This window comes from Somniosus microcephalus, chromosome 9, assembly GCF_052327205.1.
Source record: "Somniosus microcephalus isolate GS21.2 chromosome 9, FLI_Smic_1.0, whole genome shotgun sequence".
NCBI lineage: Eukaryota > Metazoa > Chordata > Chondrichthyes > Squaliformes > Somniosidae > Somniosus > Somniosus microcephalus.
Genome location: NC_140995.1, coordinates 202,936,204 through 202,956,105, shown reverse-complemented (window position 1 = coordinate 202,956,105; position 19,902 = coordinate 202,936,204). Strand labels below are relative to the sequence as shown.

The 19,902-nt window shown below is 46.5% G+C and overlaps 1 protein-coding gene across 2 annotated transcripts in view; it reads right to left on the bottom strand.

Annotated features, from left to right (window-relative positions):
• afg1lb (AFG1 like ATPase b) overlaps positions 1-19,902 on the bottom strand; it is a 182,198-nt gene that overhangs the window by 18,298 nt on the left and 143,998 nt on the right. The window lies entirely within an intron of this gene.

The following is a 19,902-nucleotide window of genomic DNA, read 5'->3' as shown; positions in this document are numbered from 1 at the left end:
AAGAAAAAGTAAAATACTGCAGATGCTGGAAATCTGAAACAAAAACAGAAAACGCTGGAAACACTCAGCAAGACAGGCACAAACGTGGAGAGAAGTGACAAGTTTCCGGCAAAACCCTTAATCAGAATTAAAAGATATTACAGGTGAACAGCTTATAAGGATCAGAGCGAGGGGAAGGGGGTGGGGAAATAACAAAAGAATGAGCTGTAAAGAGATTACATAGAAACATAGAAGATAGGAGCAGGAGTAGGCCATTCGGCCCCTCGAACCCGCTCCGCCATTCAATGAGATCATGGCTGATCATCCAAACTCAGTACCCTGTCCCTGCCTTCTCCCCATATCCCTTGATCCCTTTAGCCTTAATATATCTAACTCATTCTTGAATATATTTAATGAATTGGCCTCAACTGCCTTCTGTGGTAGAGAATTCCACAGGTTCACCACTCTCTGGGTGAAGAAATTCCTCCTCATCTCAGTCCTAAATGGCTTACCCCTTATCCTTAGACTGTGACCCCCTGGTTCTGGACTCCCCCGCCATTGGGAACATCCTTCCTGCGTCTAGTCTGTCTAGTCCTGTTAGAATTTTATAAGTTTCAATGAGATCCCCTCTCATTCTTCTAAACTCCAGCAATTATAAGCCCAATCGACCCAATCTCTCCTCATACGTCATTCCTGCCATCCCAGGTATCAGTCTGGTGAATCTTCGCTGCACTCCCTCCATGGCAAGAACGTTCTTCCTCAGATAAGGCGACCAAAACTGCACACAATACTCAAGGTGTGGTCTCACCAAGGCCCTGTACAACTGCAGTAAGACATCCTTGTTCCTGTACTCGAACCCTTTCGCTACGAAGGCCAACATGCCATTTGCCTTCTTAACCGCCTGTGGCACCTGCATGCTTACCTTCAGCGACTGGTGCACAAGGACACCCAGGTCTCGTTGCACTTCCCATTCTCCCAATCTATTGCCATTCAGATAATAATCTGCCTTCCTGTTTTTGCCACCAAAGTGGATAACCTCGCATTTATCCACATTATACTGCATCTGCCATGCATCTGCCCAATCACCCAACCTGTCCAAATCATACTGGAGTTTCTCGGCATCCTCCTCACAGCACACACGCCCACCCAGCTTTGTGTCGTCTGCAAACTTGGAGATATTACATCTAGTTCCCTTGTCTAGATCATTAATATATATTGTGAATAACTGGGGTCCTAGGACCGATCCCTGCGGTACCCCACTAGTCACTGCCCGCCACTCGGAAAAAGACCCGATTTTTCCAACTCTTTGCTTCCTGTCTGCCAACCAGTTCTCTATCCAAGTCAGTACCTTGCCCCCAATCCCATGTGCCTTAACTTTACACGCTAATCTCTTATGCGGGACCTTATCGAAAGCCTTCTGAAAGTCCAAATATACCACATCCACTGGTTCTCCTTTATCTATTTTACCAGTTACATTCTCAAAAACTTCCAGTAGATTAGTCAAGCACGATTTACCTTTTGTAAATCCATGTTGACTCTGTCCGATCCCGTCACTGTTTTCCAAGTGCTCTGCTATTACATCTTTTATAATGGACTCTAGCATTTTCCCCACTACCGATGTCAGGCTTACCAGCCTATAATTCCCCGTTTTCTCTCTACCACCTTTTTTGAATAGTGGGGTAACATTAGCTACCCTCCAATCCATGGGAACTGTTCCAGAGTCTATAGAAGTTAGGATGATGACCAGCAATGCATCTACTATTTCTAGGGCCACTTCCTCAAGTACCCTAGGATGTAGATTATCAGGCCCTGGGGATTTATCAGCCTTCAATCCCATCAATTTCCCTAACACCATTTCCCTACAAATACTGATTTAATTCAGTTCCTCCCTCTCATTAGACCCTATGTTCCCCAACATCTCTGGAAGGTTATTTGTGTCCTCCTTTGTGAAGACAGAACCAAAGTATGGAATTTAATTGGTCTGCCATTTCTTTGTTCCCCATTATAAATTCCCCTGATACTGACTGCAAGGGACTTATGCTTGACTTCACCAATCTTTTTCTCTTCACATATCTATAGAAGCTTTTACAGTCAGTTTTTATGTTCTCTGCAAGGTTACTCTCATACTCTATTTTCCCCCTCTTAATGAGGTGGATAACAGGAGATGACCAACGGACAGAAGTGACAGTGCAAGACAAAAGGAGGCAGGATGAGAGAAATGAAACAAATGTACGAGACCCAGAATGTGTGGATAGTTAAACTTCCTCGGTAGAGTGGGGATGGTTGGGGGGATGGGGACGACAAGTTAACTCAAGATGCTCTGCGTCATAATGGCGAATAACACAACTGAATTGGCTGATGCTGTCTGACTGCTATTTTAGATTGGCAGGGGGGCATAGGGCAAAAAATAAACAAATGGCAATTTGATATGTTTTCGCCTCCCAAATCCGTGCCCATCTTTCCCGCAATTCCATGTTTGAATTCCTACAATCAGGTTTCTGCCCTTGCAACAATACCGAAACGGCTCTCAAAGTCACAAATGACATCCTTTGTGGCTGTGACAAAGCTAAACTAACCCTCCTCGTCCTTCTTGACTTGTCTGCAGCCTTTGACACGGTTGACCTTCTCCAACTCCTCTCCACCGTCGCCCAGCTGGGTGGGACTGCACTCGCCTGGTTACATTCTTATCTATCTAATCGTAACCAGAGAATCACCTGCAACGGCTTCTCTTCCCGCTCCCGCATCGTTCCCTCTGGTGTCCCCCGAGGATCTATCCTTGGCCCCCTCCTATTTCACATCTACATGCTGTCCCTTGGCGACATCATCCGAAAACACAGCGTCAGTTTCCACATGTACACTGATGACACCCAGCTCTACATCACTACCACTTCTCTCGACCCCTCCACGGTCTCTAAATTGTCAGACTGCTTGTCCGACATCCAGTTCCGGATGAGCAAAAATTTTCTCCAATTAAATATTGGGAAGACCGAAGCCATTGTTTTCGGTCCCCGCCACAAACTCCATTCCCTAGCCACTGACCCCATCCCTCTCCCTAACATCTGTCTGATGCTGAGCCACACTGTTCGCAACCTTGGTGTCATATCTGACCCTGAAATGAGCTTCTGACCATAGCATAACAAAGACTGCCTACTTCCACCTCCATAATATATTCCTTGCCTCAGCTCATCCGCTGCCGAAACCCTCATCCATGCCTTTGTTACCTCTAGACTTGACTATTCCAACACACTCCTGGCTGGCCTCCCACATTCTACCCTACGTAAACTTGAGGTCATCCAAAACTCGGCTGCCCGCGTCCTAACTCGCACCAAGTCCCGTTCGCCCATCACCCCTGTGCTCGCTGACCTACATTGGCCCCCGGTTAAGCAGCGCCTCAATTTCAAAATCCTTATCCTTATTTTCAAATCCCTCCATGGCCTCGCCCCTTCCTATCTCTGTAATCTCCTACAGCCCCACAACCCCCGAGATATCTGCGCTCCTCTAATTCTGCCCTCGAGTATCCCTGATTATAATCGCTCAACCTTTGGTGGCCGTGCCTTCTGTTGCCTAGGCCCTAAGCGCTGGAATCCCCTGCCTAAAACTCTCCGCCTCGCTACCTCTCTTTCCTTTTTTAAGATGCTCCTTAAAACCAACCTCTTTGACTAAGCTTTTGGTCACCTGCCCTAATTTATCCTTATGTGGATTAGTGTCAATTTTTTTGTCTTAAAATACTCTTGTGCAGCGCCTTGGGACGTTTTACTACGTTAAAGGTGCTATATAAATACAAGTTGTTGTTGTTGTTGTTGTTACTACAAAAAAGGGTGTTTGATTTTCAGAAAGCTCACGACACACCACACAATTGTTAAATTCCACACAGATCAATAATACCAAAATATATCAAATATTTAATAGTACATGCAAATCTTCCATGGTATTGCTACTGGTATTCTGGAGCATTATTGTAATGTTTAGCTGCCGAGATGGAGCTGTACTTAATCTGGATTTTGCCTTTAAGGCCGCTGATCAAATGATCCTCGTGAGGAAATGGTCTAACTAGACAAATGGAAACGGTAGCATAGTGGTAATGTCACTGGACTAATGATCCAGAGATTTGAATTCAAATCCCACCATGGCAGCTGGGAAATTTAAATTCAGTTAATTAAACAAATCTGGAATAATTACTGTTAGATCCGTGTGTTAATGGAGACACGGAATGCAGGAGTTGATTTAACAAGTGTTTACTGAACAAAGTCTGGAGGTGAACTAACTACACAAGACGCTATACAGACTTATATACCTGAGTGGTCACTACTGGTACTACAGTATACAGGGGCTTCAAAAACATAGTTCCTCTTAAAGGTACATACACTACAATTCCTCCCCTTTTAGATAAATTGTACATAACATTTTAAGTAATCATTAAATAACATTTTTACAAGAACAATAATATACACATTTGCTGAAGTTAATCAATTACAAATTCAGTCTCTCTGGAGGCTTCCTGACTCGGTCCGGATAACGCCTCGGTGGTGTAGTAGGTTCTTTTGGCAAGGTCGATTCGGCTTCAATGCCAGTGTCGGGTTCATCTGGTTCCAGTATCACCGGATCGGAGGTAGATACTATGGGTATCTCTGCTTCATCACTAGGCGTATAGAGTTGTGGTGTAGGTTGTCCTTTTTCGGATGACTCTATGATCTGGTCAGCATGGCGCCTTATTATGCTTTCTCCAATGTCCACGGTATACATCAGCGGTCCTAATCGTGTGCAAATAGTTCCAGGCTGCCATTTCTCGGTACGGTAGTCCCGGGCCAAAACTGGTTGACCTATCTGGAAGGTTCTAGTTGGCCTTTCATTCATGCTTTGAAATTGCCAGTTCTCTACGTCCCTTCTGACGTTTGGCTTGACCAAATCCAGCCGGCATCTTAGGCTTCTATTGAAAAACATCATGACGGGGGTTTGGTTTGTAACCACGTGTTGCATTCCTGTACGCAAACAAGAAGTTATCTACCTTATGTTGTATTTTTATGTCTTCATTACCCATGGCCTTTATGGCCTTCTTGAAGGTCTGGACAAACCTTTCAGCCAATCCATTGGTGGCGGGATGGTATGGGGCGGACGTGTAGTGCTTAACCCCATTGTTTTTTTTAAGAACTTCCTGAATTCTTCAGATACAAATTGCGGTCCATTATCAGAACAGATCTGTTCAGGCAGCCCATTCCTGGCGAATATGGTCCTTAATACTGTGATGGTTTATTCCGTGGTGGTGGAGGACATCTTTATTACCTCCGGCCACTTGGAGTGTGCATCCACCGCGATTAAGAACATTGAGTCCATAAATGGACCAGCAAAGTCGATATGTACCCTTTGCCATGGAGATGAGGGCCACTCCCATGGATGTAGAGGGGCTTGTGGTGGGGCGTTTTGGACCTTCTGGCATCCTAGGCAGCTCTTGGTCATTTCTTCGATGTCTCCATCGATACCTGGCCACCACACAAACGCTCTGGCTAAGTTCTTCATTTTCACTCCACCCAGATGCCCCTCGTGAAGCTCCTTTAGCACTCTATCCTTGAGTTTGGGTGGAATCACCACTCTGGATCCACACATCAAGGTTCCTCGGCACACTGACAGCTGTTCTCTTCTTTGCGAGTATGCTGGCAACAGTGGTTCGCCATGTGCTGGCCATCCCTTCACCGTTAAATCGTAGACTCGTGAGAGAGTCGGGTCATTTCTCGTTTCCTTTTCAATGGTAGAATTTGTCACCGGTAGACATTCCACTATGGTCGAGTGGAGCATCTCCACTGGGTCCATTGTAGGCACCTCTTCCACCGTTGGCAACGGTAGGCGCGATAACATAGAAACATAGAAGATAGGAGCAGGAGTAGGCCATTCGGCCCTTCGAGCCTGCTCCGCCATTCAATGTGATCATGGCTGATTATACAAATTCAGTACCCTGTCCCTGCCTTTTCCCCATATCCCTTGATCCCTTCAGCCTCAAGAAACATATCCAACTCTTTCTTGAATATATTTAATGAACTGGCCTCCACCGCCCTCTGTGGCAGAGAATTCCACAGGTTCATCACTCTCTGGGTGAAGAAATTCCTCCTCATTTCAGTCCTAAATGGCTTACCCCTTATCCTTAACCTATCAGCATTCCCATGCTGTTTTGTTCCTTTGTATTCTATGTCATATTGGTGTGCCCCTAGGAAAAGGGACCACCTCTGTAGCCTTTGCGCTGTCATAATGGGAACGCCCTTTTTAGGGTTGAATATGGAGACGAGGGGTTGATGGTCAGTCAACAAGGTAAATTTTTGTCCGTGTAGGTAATGGTTGAATTTCTTCACCCCCCACACCAGGCTGAGTGCCTCCCTGTCGACCTGGGCATAGTTACGCTCAGCTGAGTTCAATGAGCGTGACGCAAAAGCTATCGGCCGCTCCGAGCCATCAGGGAATCTATGCGATAATACCGCTCTCACGCCGTAAGGGGATGCATCGCACGCCAGTCTGATTGGCAGTGATGGGTTGTAATGAGCCAACACTTCCCTGGACGTGATCAAGCCTTTGCATTTATGGAAGGCACGTTTACAGTCTTCGCTCCACTTCCAAACTACTCCCGTTTGTAGCAGTGCGTTAAGAGGGTGCAGAACCGTCGACAAGTTTGGTAAAAATTTATGATAGTAATTTACTAATCCCAGGAACGACCTTAATTGTGAGACATTTTCAGGCGCTGGGGGCTTTACGACTGCTTCAATTTTTTCAGGTGACTTATGCAACCCTTCTTCGTTAATGACATGGCCACAATATGATATTTGTTTCTGGAAAAATTCGCACTTGGGGCGATTTGCTCGTAGGCCCCGTTCTCTCAGCCTCGTGAGCACCTGCTCCAAGTTGGCAAGGTGCTTGTTGTCGTTTTCTCCTGTTACAAGGATGTCGTCTAGGTAGCATTGAGTCCCCGGAATCCCTTGCAGGACTTGCTCCATAGCTCTTTGCCAGATAGCCGGAGCTGATGCCACTCCGAAAACCAGTCGATTGTACTGGTACAGGCCTTTGTGTGTGTTTATCGTGAGATACTTTTTAGAGGCCTCCTCAACCTCCATCTGTAGATATGCCTGTGCTAAGTCAATTTTGGTGAAACGTTTCCCTTCGGATAGTGAGGCGAAAATATCTTCTATCCTCGGAAGAGGATACTGTACCATGTGAAGAACCGGGTTTACAGTCACCTTGAAGTCCCCACAGATGCGAACTTTTCTCTGTTCTTTAGATTTATCATTATTCAACGTTTTCTTCATGACCGGGACGATGGGTGTTGCCCACTTGCTCCAATCTACCTTGGATAACACGCCTGCTTTTTCCAAATTCTCCAGCTCTGCCTCGACGGCTGGACGAATTGCGTATGGCACCGGCCTTGCCTTAAAAAACTTGGGAATTGCCGCATCTTCCACTTTTATTGAGGCGGTGGCGCCTTTCAGGGTTCCTAGTTCCTGTTGAAACACTTCTTTGGTGTTAGCCAAGATTTCTTTTAATCGTCCAGGTATGACGTCATCATCGTTTTTTTTCTTACTGGTCACCGTCAGTGCCTGAATGGAGTGCCAGTCTAAACGTATCTTTCTGATCCATTCACATCCCAACAACGGTGGACCACCATCTTGCAGAACGTATAAATACAACTTCTGTATTTCCTTGCCGTTGTATACAACAGGCACCCTTATTTTCCCTCTGGGGTATACTTTCTGCCCCGTATATGTCTTCAAGATAATGGATATGTCTTTCAAAGGTATATGCGGAAATAGCCACTCGTAATCCCGTCGACTCATGACGGTCAGAGCTGATCCTGTATCTAGCTCCATTTTGATTGGGGACCCCGCTATCGTGAGGGTAACCCAAATGGTCTGGTAATCTTCTTTGGCAATTACATTATGTAATTTGAGACCGCTTAGTCTCTTGTTTCCGGAGTCGCTATCACTCTTCTGGTCTTCGGAGCTACTGTCTGTCATCATTTGTACCTTTCTGTACTTTTCCTTATTGACCTTTTTACTGTCAGCGGATTTCTTTCCAGATCTGCATACACGTGCAATGTGTCCCATCTTTCCGCATTGCCTGCATGCTTTGTCCTTGAACCAGCAGTCCTTCTGGTCATGGGTGGATCTGCCGCAGCGATAACATCTCTCGAAACCCCGTGTCAGTTCATGGGTGCCGAAGTCCTGTGGCTTTTGCTGTGTCTCTGCAGCTCCTCTTGCTGCTGCTTCGTATGATACAGCCACACTGAAAGCCTTGTCCAGTGTCAAATCTTTCTCAGAAAGTAGTCTTTTCTGTGTTCCTTCGCTTCGGAGACCGCAGACGAATTTGTCTCGTAGAGAATCTGCCAGTCCTGCCCCGAATTGGCAGTGCTTTGACAGCTTTCATAATTCGGTGAGGTAATCAGCGTTACTTTCATTCTTGTGCTGATTCCTCCTGAAGAATTTGAATCGTTCCGCTATCAGCAGCGGTGTTGGGTTTAAGTGCTCCTGTAAGGTATCAACAATCTCCTTAAAATTCTTGTCCATCGGTTTGGTTGGAGTGATCAAGTTTCGTAACAGCCCGTATGTCCTTGCGCCCATCAGATTTAGAAGTACCGATGCCTTTTTATCATCCGCGACTTCATTCACCTTGCAATATACCTCCACTCTTTCCACATATGTGGTCCAATCTTCTGTATCACTATCGAAAGCAGTAATATTGCCAGTCTTCGGCATCTTGAAAATCTAAAATGGCGCTTCCCGCGCTTTTCTTTCTTCCCCGACGAGTTAAGATGGCGCCTCCCGCGCTTTCCCGCCGCTGCTGCCAACGCTGTTCTCCGCGGTTCCCGTTGCGACCTGCAGCTTTTCGCGGTATTTCTATTTTTTTTTTTTTATATATCACTTCAATAGCTTCTCTGTTACTTGGAGAACCGTTCCCGTCGTGGAGCGGACCCTCTGGGACTTTCCCCTCCCTCTGCTCGGTCCGAACGCCGACCTACTTTGCAGCACCAGCCGCGCCGAGTGCTCCACCCTCTCTCTCTCTTTGCTTCTGCTTCCCAACTCGCTGTCCGGCCCCGTTGCAGAGCCACCCGATCGATCTCTAGCCCGCCGCAGCCCAGGAAGGATCAGTGCACTACCTGCCACCAGCCCGTTTAGCTGGTGAAACCAGTTTCTTTTGGGTTTTTTTCTTGCTTCTGGCTTCGACCTTCGTCTGAGGAATCGATCTCCTTGAGGTGCTGCCGAATTGCAGGTAAGTTCGTTTCTAACTCGTCGCCACTGTTAGATCAGTGTGTTAATGGAGACACGGAATGCAGGAGTTGATTTAACAAGTGTTTACTGAACAAAGTCTGGAGGTGAACTAACTACACAAGACGCTATACAGGCTTATATACCCGAGTGGTCACTACTGGTACTACAGTATACAGGGGCTTCAAAAACATAGTTCCTCTTAAAGGTACATACACTACAATTACCAGTATCAGTAATGGTAACCATGAAACTATCGGATTGTCGTAAAAACCCATCTGGTTCACTAATGTCCTTTAGGGAAGGAAATCTGCCATCCTTACATGGCCTATAATTGACTCCAGACCCACAGCAATGTGGTTGACTCTTAATTGCCCTCTGAAATGGCCCAGCAAGCCACTCAGTTGTAACAAACCGCTACGAAACAAAATAATAAAAAAGAAATCGGACGGACCATCTGGCATCGACCTCGGCACCAGCTACGGACACAGTAACAGCACACCCAGCCCAGTCAACCCTACAAATTCCTCCTCACCAACATCTGGGGACTTGTGCCAAAATTGGGAGAGCTGTTCCACAGACTAGTCAAGCAACAGCCTGACATTTTCATACTCACAGGACTATACCTTTCAGCCAGTGTCCCAAACTCCTCCATCACCGTCCCAGGGTATGTCCTGTCCCACGGGCAGGACAGACCCACCAGGGGTGGCGGCACAGTGGTGTAGAGTCGGGAAGGAGTGGCCCTGTCAACATTGACTCCGGACCCCATGAAGTCTCATGGCTTCAGGTCAAGCACGGGCAAGGAAACCTCCTGCTGATTACCACCTACCGCCCTCCCTCAGCTGATGATTTAGTACTCCGCCATGTAGAACACCACTTGGAAGAAGCACAGAGTAGCAAGTGCACAGAATGTATTCTGGGTGGAGGACTTCCATGTCCATCACCAAGAGGGGCTGGCAGAGTCCTGAAGGATATAGCGACCAGTGAGAGAACCAACCCAAGGGAAAAACCTACTTGACCTCGTCCTCACCAATCTACCTGCCACAGATACATCTGTCCATGACAATATTGGTAGCAGTGACCACCGCACAGTCATTGCAGAGACGATGTCCCGTCTTCACACTGAGGACACCCTCCATCGGGTTGTGTGGCACTACCACCGTGCTAAATGGGATAGATTCAGAACAGATCTAGCAGCTAGAAACTGGGCATCCATGAGGCGCTGTGGGCCATCAGCAGCAGCAGAATTGTATTCCACCACAATCTGTAACCTCATGGCCCGGCATATCCCTCACTCTACCATTACCATCAAGCCAGGGGACCAACCCTGGTTCAAAATAAGAAATGTAGAAGAGCATGGCAGGAGCAGCACCAGGCATACCTAAAAATGAGGTGCCAACCTGGGGAAGCTGCAACACAGGACTACATGCATGCTAAAAAGCAGAAGCAGCATGGGCTAAGCGAGCCCACAATCAACAGATCAGATCAAAGCTCTGCAGTCCTGCCATATCCAGTTGTGAATGGTGGTGGACCATTAAACAACTAAGAGGAGGAGCAGGCTCCAAGAATATCCCCATCCTCAATGATGGTGGAGCCCAGCATGCGAGTGCAAAAGACAAGGCTGAAGCGTTTGCAACCATCTTCAGCCAGAAGTGCCGAGTGGATGATCCATATCGGCCTCCTCCCGAGGTCCCCACCACCACAGAAGCCAGTCTTCAGCCAATTCGATTCACTTCACGTGATATCAAGAAACGGCTGAGCGCACTGGATACAGCAAAGGCTATGGGCCCTGACAACATCCCGGCTATCATTCTGAAGACTTGTGCTCTAGAACTAGCCACGCCTCTAGCCAAGCTGTTCCAGTACAGCAACAACACTGGCATCTATCTGACAATGTGGAAAACTGCCCAGGTATGTCCTGTCCACAAAAAGCAGGACAAATCCAACCCGACCAATTACTGCCTCATCAGTCAACTCTCAATCATCAGCAAAGTGATGGAAGGTGTCATCAACAGTGCTATCAAGCGGCACTTACTCATCAATAGCCTGCGCACTGGGCCCCAGTTTGGGTTCCGCCAAGACCACTAGGCTCCTGGCCTCATTACAGCCTTGGTCCAAACATGGACAAAGGAGCTGAATTCCAGAGGCGAGGTGAGAGTGACTGCCCTTGGCATCAAGGCAGCATTTGACCGAGTGTGGCATCAAGGAGCCCCAGCAAAACTGAAGTCAATGGGAATCGGTGGGGGGGGGGGGGGGGGGGGCGGGGAAACGCTTCAGTCATACCCAACACAAAGGAAGATGGTTGTGCCGATTGAAGGTCAATCATCACAGCCCCAGGACATCGCTGCAGGAGGTCCTCAGGGTAGTGTCCTAGGCCCAACCATCTTCAGCTGCTTCATCAATGACCTTCCCTCCAACATAAGTTCAGAAATGGGGATGTGCACTGATGACTGCACAGTGTTCAATGCCATTCACAACTCCACAGATAATGAAGCAGTCCATGCCCGCATGCATCAAGACCTGGACAACGTTCAGGCTTGGGCTGATAAGTGGCAGGTGACATTCACACCACACAAGTGCCAGGCAATGACTATCTCCAATAAGCGAGAGTCCAACCACTCTACATTCAACGGCTTTACCATCGCCGAATGCCCCACCATCAATATACTGGGGGTCACCATTGAAACATAACTGGACCAGCCACTGTATACCACTGTGCTGCAACCCCTGGTCAGTCTGTCCTGTGGGTGGGACAGGACCGACCCAGCTGATGATGGAGGAGTCTGGGACATTGGCTGAAAGGTGTGATTCTGTGATGAATATGTCAGACTGTTGCTTGACTTGTCTGTAGGACAGCTCTCCCAATTTTGGCACAAGTTGTTGGTGAGGAGGACTTTGCAAAGTTGACTGGGCTGGGTGTGCCATTGTCATGTTGATGCCGGGTGGTCCATCCATTTTCTTTTCTTGTTGTTTTTCATAGCTTTTATTTTTTACAAATGAGTGGCTAGGCCATTTCATAGGGCAGTCAACCAACATTGCTGTGGGTCTAGAGTCACCTATAGGCCACGTAAGGATGGCAGATTTCCTTCCCTAAAAAGGACATTAGTGAGCCAGATGGGTTTTTACAACAATCTGATCGTTTCACTGATACAAGCTTCTTATTCCAGATTTATGTAATAAACTAAATTTAAATTCCCCAGTTGCCGTGGTGGGATTTGAACTCCGGATCATTAGTCCGGTCCTCTGGATTAGTCCAATAACATAACCACTATGCTACCATTCCCTATACGCTCCCTTGGTGTAGTTGACAGTAAGTCAGAAGTGGCAATACTGGGGGAAAGGCAATTTGGTAGTGTTGGAAGAATGGCCTAGTGGTCTGGAAGGAGGGGGGAAGAATGGCAGGATGTGACTGTAGTGGGTGAATGCTCTTGGGGTCTGCGTGCACATGAGCAGGCATGTCAGCATCTAGGAGAAGTGAAGGGTGGATGATAGGGCTTGCAAGCAGCAGCCAGAATGCTGGGCTCAAGGAGCATTGGGTAGGGGTTGAGAGGGTGTGGAATTAATGGGGCAGGGTGCTAGAGCTTGGAACTGTGGGTGGAGGGTGGTCTCGAGAGCAGGGAGGAAGGTGGTCCTGTAATGTGGAGGTACTGGAGAGGAAGTGGTCAGCAATTTACAACCAAAAACTCAAATCAGACTTTACCAAAATTAATTAAATATAATGAGCCTTTGGCAGGGTGGCAAGTTAAAATTAAATAAATCAGCTATCAACCTGATAGAATGGGCTTTCTGCAAATTGATTTTAAAAATTGCCTAAGGAGAACAGGCTTTCCCCACAATTAAATTAAATTGGCCTTGGCGGGGGGGGGGGATCAGCACAACTCTCCCAAATTAATTTAATCCGCCCTCCGTGGGCTAGAGACAATCTAAAACAACAGGTTCCTGCCACAGTAAGCCGATAGGCATCGCCCAAGTAAGTGAGTTATATAAAATTGGCCTTCGGCCTCAGAGAATGGGCTTTCCCCAAATTATTATTTAAAAAAGCAGCCTTCTGTGGGAGTGGGAGGGGGCTGGCAGTGAATTAATTAATTAAATAAATGGAGGCTCAAACAGAAGAAACTAAAAGTAAAGTTAGATTAATTAATTCATTAGATAAAGGAGTGTTGGAAAAAGAAGCTAAAAGTTTCAATTTATGAACGATTACAAAATAGCTTAGTTGGTGGCAGGGGAGCTGGAAGATGGAGTTAGAATGCAGGGCATCTTGGCTTTAGGAAGGATGTTAAGGCCTGGGATAGGGTGCTTAAGAGATTCGCTTCAGTGATGTCAGGGATGAAAGGCTTTAGTTATGAGGAGAAACAAGAGAAACGAGCTCTTTTCATTAGAACAAAGGAGGTAAAAATGAGGTCTGATAGAAGTGTTCATAATTACCAGGGTAAATCAGGAAAAAACTACACATTTCTACTTGAGTCTGCCTAATAACCATTCAGGTCTAAACTATGCCAATAGTTCATACTTCGCACAAGTAACATTAGAATTTTGGAGCTCATTAGCATCACCCGATAACACATATTGATGGCAAACATATCAAATATGTTGACATGTGGCATATTTATTGCTTTGTATGTATCACTTCATATCAGTAATAAACTAGTGTGTATTGTATAAAAGGAATACATGCCAAAGACCAATAATTTATGAGAACTCACATACATTGACTTAGCTCGCTTGCATAGCTGGTGCCACTTTGTGTTAGCTACCAAAACTATTAGTTTCCTAGGCTGACACTCTAGTGTAGTGTTGAGGGAGTGCTGCACTGTCGGAGGTGCTGTCTTTCAGATGCCCTCTCAAGTGGACGTAAAAGATCGCATGGCACTATTTTATAGAAGAGCAGGGGAGTTATCCCCAGTGCCCTGGCCAATATTTATCCCTCAACCAACATCACTGAAACAGATTATGTCAGTATCATATTGCTGTTTCTGGGACCTTGCTGTGTGTAAATAGGCTGCCATGTTTTCTACATTACAAGAGTGAATACGCTTCAAAAGTAGTTCAGTGTGCCAGTGCAGCCTTCGGTCGCCTGAGGAAGAGAGTGTTTGAAGACCAGGACCTCAAACCCGGCACTAAGCTCATGGTCTACAGAGCAGCAATGATACCCGCCCTGCTGTATGCCTCAGAGACATGGACCATGTACAGCTGGCACCTCAAAGCACTGGAGAGGTACCACCAACGCTGCCTCCGCAAGATCCTGCAAATCCATTGGCAGGATAGGCACACCAACGTCAGTGTTCTCGCTCAGGCCAACATCCCCAGCATCGAAGCTTTGACCACGCTCAATCAGCTCTGATGGATGGGTTACATCGTCCGCATGCCCGATACGAGACTCCCAAAACAAGCACTCTACTCGGAGTTCCGACACGGCAAGAGAGCCCCAGGTGGGCAAAAGAAATGCTTCAAGGACACCTTCAAAGCCTCCTTGAAAAAGTGCAACATCCCCACCGACACCTGGGAATCCCTGGCCCAAGACCGCACAAAGTGGATGAGAAGCATCCGGGAAGGCGCCGAACACCTCGAGTCTCTTCGCCAGGAGCAAGCAAAAGCCAAGCGCAGGCAGCGCAAGGAGCGCACGTCAACCCAAGCACCCCACCCACCCGCCCCTTCAACCACCGTCTGCCCCACCTGTGACAGAGACTGTAGGTCCCGCATTGGACTCATCAGTCACTTGAAAACTCATTTTTAACGCGGAGCAAGTCATCCTCGGTTCCGAGGGACTGCCCAAGAAGAGAAGGATTGGCTGTAAAACGCTTTGGCACATCCTGAGGTTGTGAAAGGTGCTTTATAAATGCAAGTCTCTCTTTCTTTATATGCATCTCCTCAGATGGTATCTATTAAACAATGAGCTATTGAGACACGCCATACAAACCTAAAACCAATAGCCATGAGATGCATGACTTTGTCGAGTGGTATCGCAGACGGCATAGATTGATTTTTACTTATCAGATGGACTTAAACCTTCTGAATCTAAATTATTCATTGCAGGAAAAGTACCAATATAGTTTTCACCATAGAGAGGAAAAAAAACATACAAAGCTTTAAGTGCAGTTCTTATTATGACTAAAAGCTTACTTTCTTTATGAGGCCGATGTGCCAAAATAGAAACATGCAATGCAATAGCTCCGGCTTTTCATCAGCAGCCCACTTCAGTTAGCTTGTCAGAGTTGTTCACGTCATTCCTTTTATTCTCCCATAGCTGCTTATTTTTTACGGTAATGCACCAAAATGGAATGATTTAATGCACGCTCCATCAGCACCATCTCAACTCCAGGATGATTTTTTTTACCCAGAACAGATTCTGCAATGTTCTGTAGGAAGTTGAGTCTTTTGTCTGGCTGCATTAGTTATTCTAGGCAGAGAGATGCTGTGGGCTTTTCAGGAAGTGTAATACAAAAAGTGCCGTGACTCTGTAGGTGCTTTTAGATCAGCCACATTATATTTCAGCAAAACTGGTTACTTATTAATCTGCCAAAATCTGACACCGTAAACAAGCTGGAAAGTATAATGGTGGCAGAGGCATGTGTGCGTGTTTGGACCATATTGATGGTTTTCTCCTTCCAGAACAGCCTAATGGCAATATTGAAGGCTCAACCAGTTAATGCATAGTTAAGCCATACAGACCAAGAAGGTCCCGGGTTTGATTACCACTCTCTGCTGTGTTAGCTGAGCTCAGCAGGTACAGCGGTAGAGGGACTACGGTTGGCTTCGGCTCCATTAAGTTCAGTGAAATCAATGGCCATAGATGCAAAGATTAGCTCTGGTGTCCTATCCCTCAGTCTTTCTTCTCATGAAAAAATTATCGGCACCATGGATTGTTGCATAATTAGGGCATCATGGCTGCCTTCTGGATAAAAGCCGTTGGCCTGGATTGTGTGTTAATAATAACGGTGAGGCTAACAGCGTTCGCCGTTATTGTGGAGTAAATTGGACAACAACTTCTGGCATAACAACAGAAAATGCTGGAAAAACTCAGCAGGTCCGGCAACATCCGTGGAGAGAAATTTGAGTTGACGTTTCGGGTTGAACCCTTCTTCAAAACTGGAAAGAAAAGAAACTAGATCGAAGGCAGGGCTGCGATCAGACAAAAGAATAAAAGAAACAAAAGAAGTAAAAGAGATTAGAAGCTAGACGAGATGGTAATAGGCTGGGATTAGGTGTAAAGTGTACTGGCAGGGCAAAAGATAGCTGCCAGGTGTGAGAGAGAAACAAAAGGAAAGGGGCGGGGGGGGGGGGGGGAAAGGAGTGGAACAATTACAAGAGAAAATGAAATGGGGGCCGAGCTTATGATCTGAAATTGTTGAACTCGATATTGAGTCCGGAAGACTGCAGAGTGCCTAATCGGAAGATGAGGTGCTGTTCCTCGAGTTTACGTTGAGCTTCCGTGGAACAATACAAGAGGCCAAGGACGGTGAGGTCCGAGTGGGAATGGAGCGGTGAATTAAAATGACAGGCGACCGGAAGCTCGGGGTCACCCTTACGGACTGAACGGAGGTGTTCCGCAAAGCGGTCACCCAATCTGCGTTTGGTCTCCCCAATGTAGAGGAGACCGCATCGTGAGCAGCGAATACAGTATACTAGATTGCGAGAAGTACAAGTAAATCGCTGTTTCACCTGGAAGGGGTGTTTGGGGCCCTGGACAGTGGGAAGGGGGGAGGTATAGGGGCAGGTGTTACATCTCCTCCGCTTGCACGGGAAGGTGCCAGGCGAAGGGGAAGGGCTGTTTGGGGTGATAGAGGAGTGGACTAGGGTGTCTCGGAGGGAGCGGTCCCTGCGGAATGCTGAAAGGGGAGGGGAGGGGAAGATACATTTGGTGGTGGGATCACTTTGGAGGTAGCGGAAATGCCGGAGGATGATCCGTTGAATGTGGAGGCTGGTGGGGTGAAAGGTGAGGACAAGGGGAACCCTATCGTGGTTCCGGGAGGGAGGGGCAGGGGTGAGGGCAGAAGTGCGGGAGATAGAACTGACACGGTCGAGGGCAGTGTCAACCACGGTAGAGGGGAATCCTCGGTTGCGGAAAAAGGAAGACATGTCTGAAGCACTGGTGTGAAAGGTGGCATCGTCGGAGCAGATACGGCGGAGACGGAGAAACTGGGAGAATGGAATAGAGTCCTTACAGGAAGCGGGGTGGGAGGAAGTGTAGTCCAGGTAGCTGTGGGAGTCAGTGGGCTTGTAGTGAATATTGGTCGATAACCTTCTAGCAATCTAGTATACTGTATTCGCTGCTCACGATGTGGTCTCCTCTACATTGGGGAGACCAAACGCAGATTGGGTGACCGCTTTGCGGAACACCTCCGTTCAGTCCGTAAGGGTGACCCCAGCTTCCGGTCGCCTGTCATTTTAATTCACCGCTCCATTCCCACTCGGACCTCACCGTCCTTGGCTGCTTGTATTGTTCCACGGAAGCTCAACGTAAACTCGAGGAACAGCACCTCATCTTCCGATTAGGCACTCTGCAGCCTTCTGGACTCAATATCGAGTTCAACAATTTCAGATCATAAGCTCGGCCCCCATTTCATTTTCTCTTGTAATTGTTCCACTCCTTTCCCCCCCCCCCTTTCCTTTTGTTTCTCTCTCACACCTGGCAGCTATCTTTTGCCCTGCCAGTACACTTTACACCTAATCCCAGCCTATTACCATCTCGTCTAGCTTCTAATCTCTTTTACTTTTGTTTCTTTTATTCTTTTGTCCGATCGCAGCCCTGCCTTCGATCTAGTTTCTTTTCTTTCCAGTTTTGAAGAAGGGTTCAACCCGAAACGTCAACTCAAATTTCTCTCCACGGATGTTGCCTGACCTGCTGAGTTTTTCCAGCATTTTCTGTTGTTATTTCGGATTTCCAACATCTGCAGTATTTTGCTATCGAACAACTTCTGGCATCCGCACTTGCGCAATTAAACGTGGAAATCCAGAATTGCTGTCAGAGATACCCCACTCCTCCAGAGGGGGCGCTATAACAGGCCTCGCTGATAGAATTGGCAATGAAAGACATGCAGTGGCATGAAATTGCGATACTTGCCCACTAGTTCCCCATGAAAGACGGCAGAAAAAGTTGGGGCTGGTGCATTCAGGAGTAAGTGACTTTCTAACGGCATGATAATTGATAATTACTGCCAAACAACCTCCTTGGCCCTGAAAATTTTATTTTACAAATGTGGAGTCTTATTCCTTCAGAATTTAATTAATGTTGCGAGATTCTAAAAAAGAAAATTAAAAATTTATTTTACTTTTTCTGTCTGTCTCTTTTATCTCTCTCTCTTAATCCCATCTGTCTTTTCCAATCTTTCTCTTGCTTTCTGTACGTAATTTAAATCTAATTTACACTTCCTGGTTTAGACTCTGCCTGGCTCAGTGAGGATTCTTCAATCTGATTGGTTGAAGGGGCCTTGCTGTTTCTTGCTCTGCTCACAGACGCCACAGATCCCCTGTTGAGGGCGCTGGGATGGAACAGGCGCCCGATAAAAGCAAGCCTCCGCGCAAAAGCCCAAGAACATGTGGGCAGCTGTCAGCAAGGTGCACGGTGACCGCAAAACCTGGGCCACTGATGTGTGTTAAGGTTTCTGTGGTCAAATTCTACTTGGACACTCATTGAATGGAAACTTTTTCTGTCCCTGTCAGCATGGTGTTGAAATGAAGAGCCCTGATATTTACATGGATGCCATCTTTGATACCTTTCTAATAACTCAAACTGCAATCTCCCTTTAAGAAGTCTACTTGAGCAGACCGGGCCCCTGGATTACTGATGCATCTATTCCATATGGGCAAGGTGCAAGCTGTGGGTATATTATTTGCCCAAAGTTGTTGGGCAAGGTATCACATTTTACTAATTATTATACATTATAAATTAGGCTCACGCATGTAGCATGACCTCCGAAGTAATACAGCACAATGTATCAGGTGCACAAGGTTATATCCCTGACTTTAAATGCGGTGCATGCCACTAATGAGGCCGCACGCTATCACAGGTACATCAAAAAATGGACTCTAGTCTGAATGCCATAGCACTTTCCATGCTGTGACAGTTAACTTATTTTAATAATTCAAAATTGCTTTACCATTTTTTTTCGTGTCTTGTCCTCTAAGTTGTGACAGAGTTTGCGAGACAATTTGTTTCTTTGTCATTGGTTATGCAACCATTTTGTTCCCTTTTAGTTAATTTCTATTTTAGTTTTTCATCAAAATATTCACACAGAGTTACATCGAGTCTACAGCACAGAAACAGGCTATTCGGCCCCACTGGTCTATGCCAGCGTTTATGCTCCACACGAGCCTCCTCCCACCTCTAGTCATCTAACTATTTAAAACCTTTATTAAAAAAATTAATTTGGCCAAAAAAATTATAGTCACATTCTAGCAAAAAGATTCTTTGAGATGTAGTTACCATGACAATTCTTCACCCAGCCCACCATATACCCTGAATTTATAAAGCACACCAATCAAAAAAAAATGACAAACCTACCCATAACTTGCCTCCAACAACATTTTCCACCCCTCTTTTCACAATCAGCATGAGGCACTATGCTGGGCCACTGAACATTTACTCCCCAAAAACAACCAGATAAAACGTATATTAGGTTTGTTTTATTCGTTTATGGGATCAGGGCGTCGCTGGCAAGGCCAGCATTTATTGCCCATCCCTAATTGC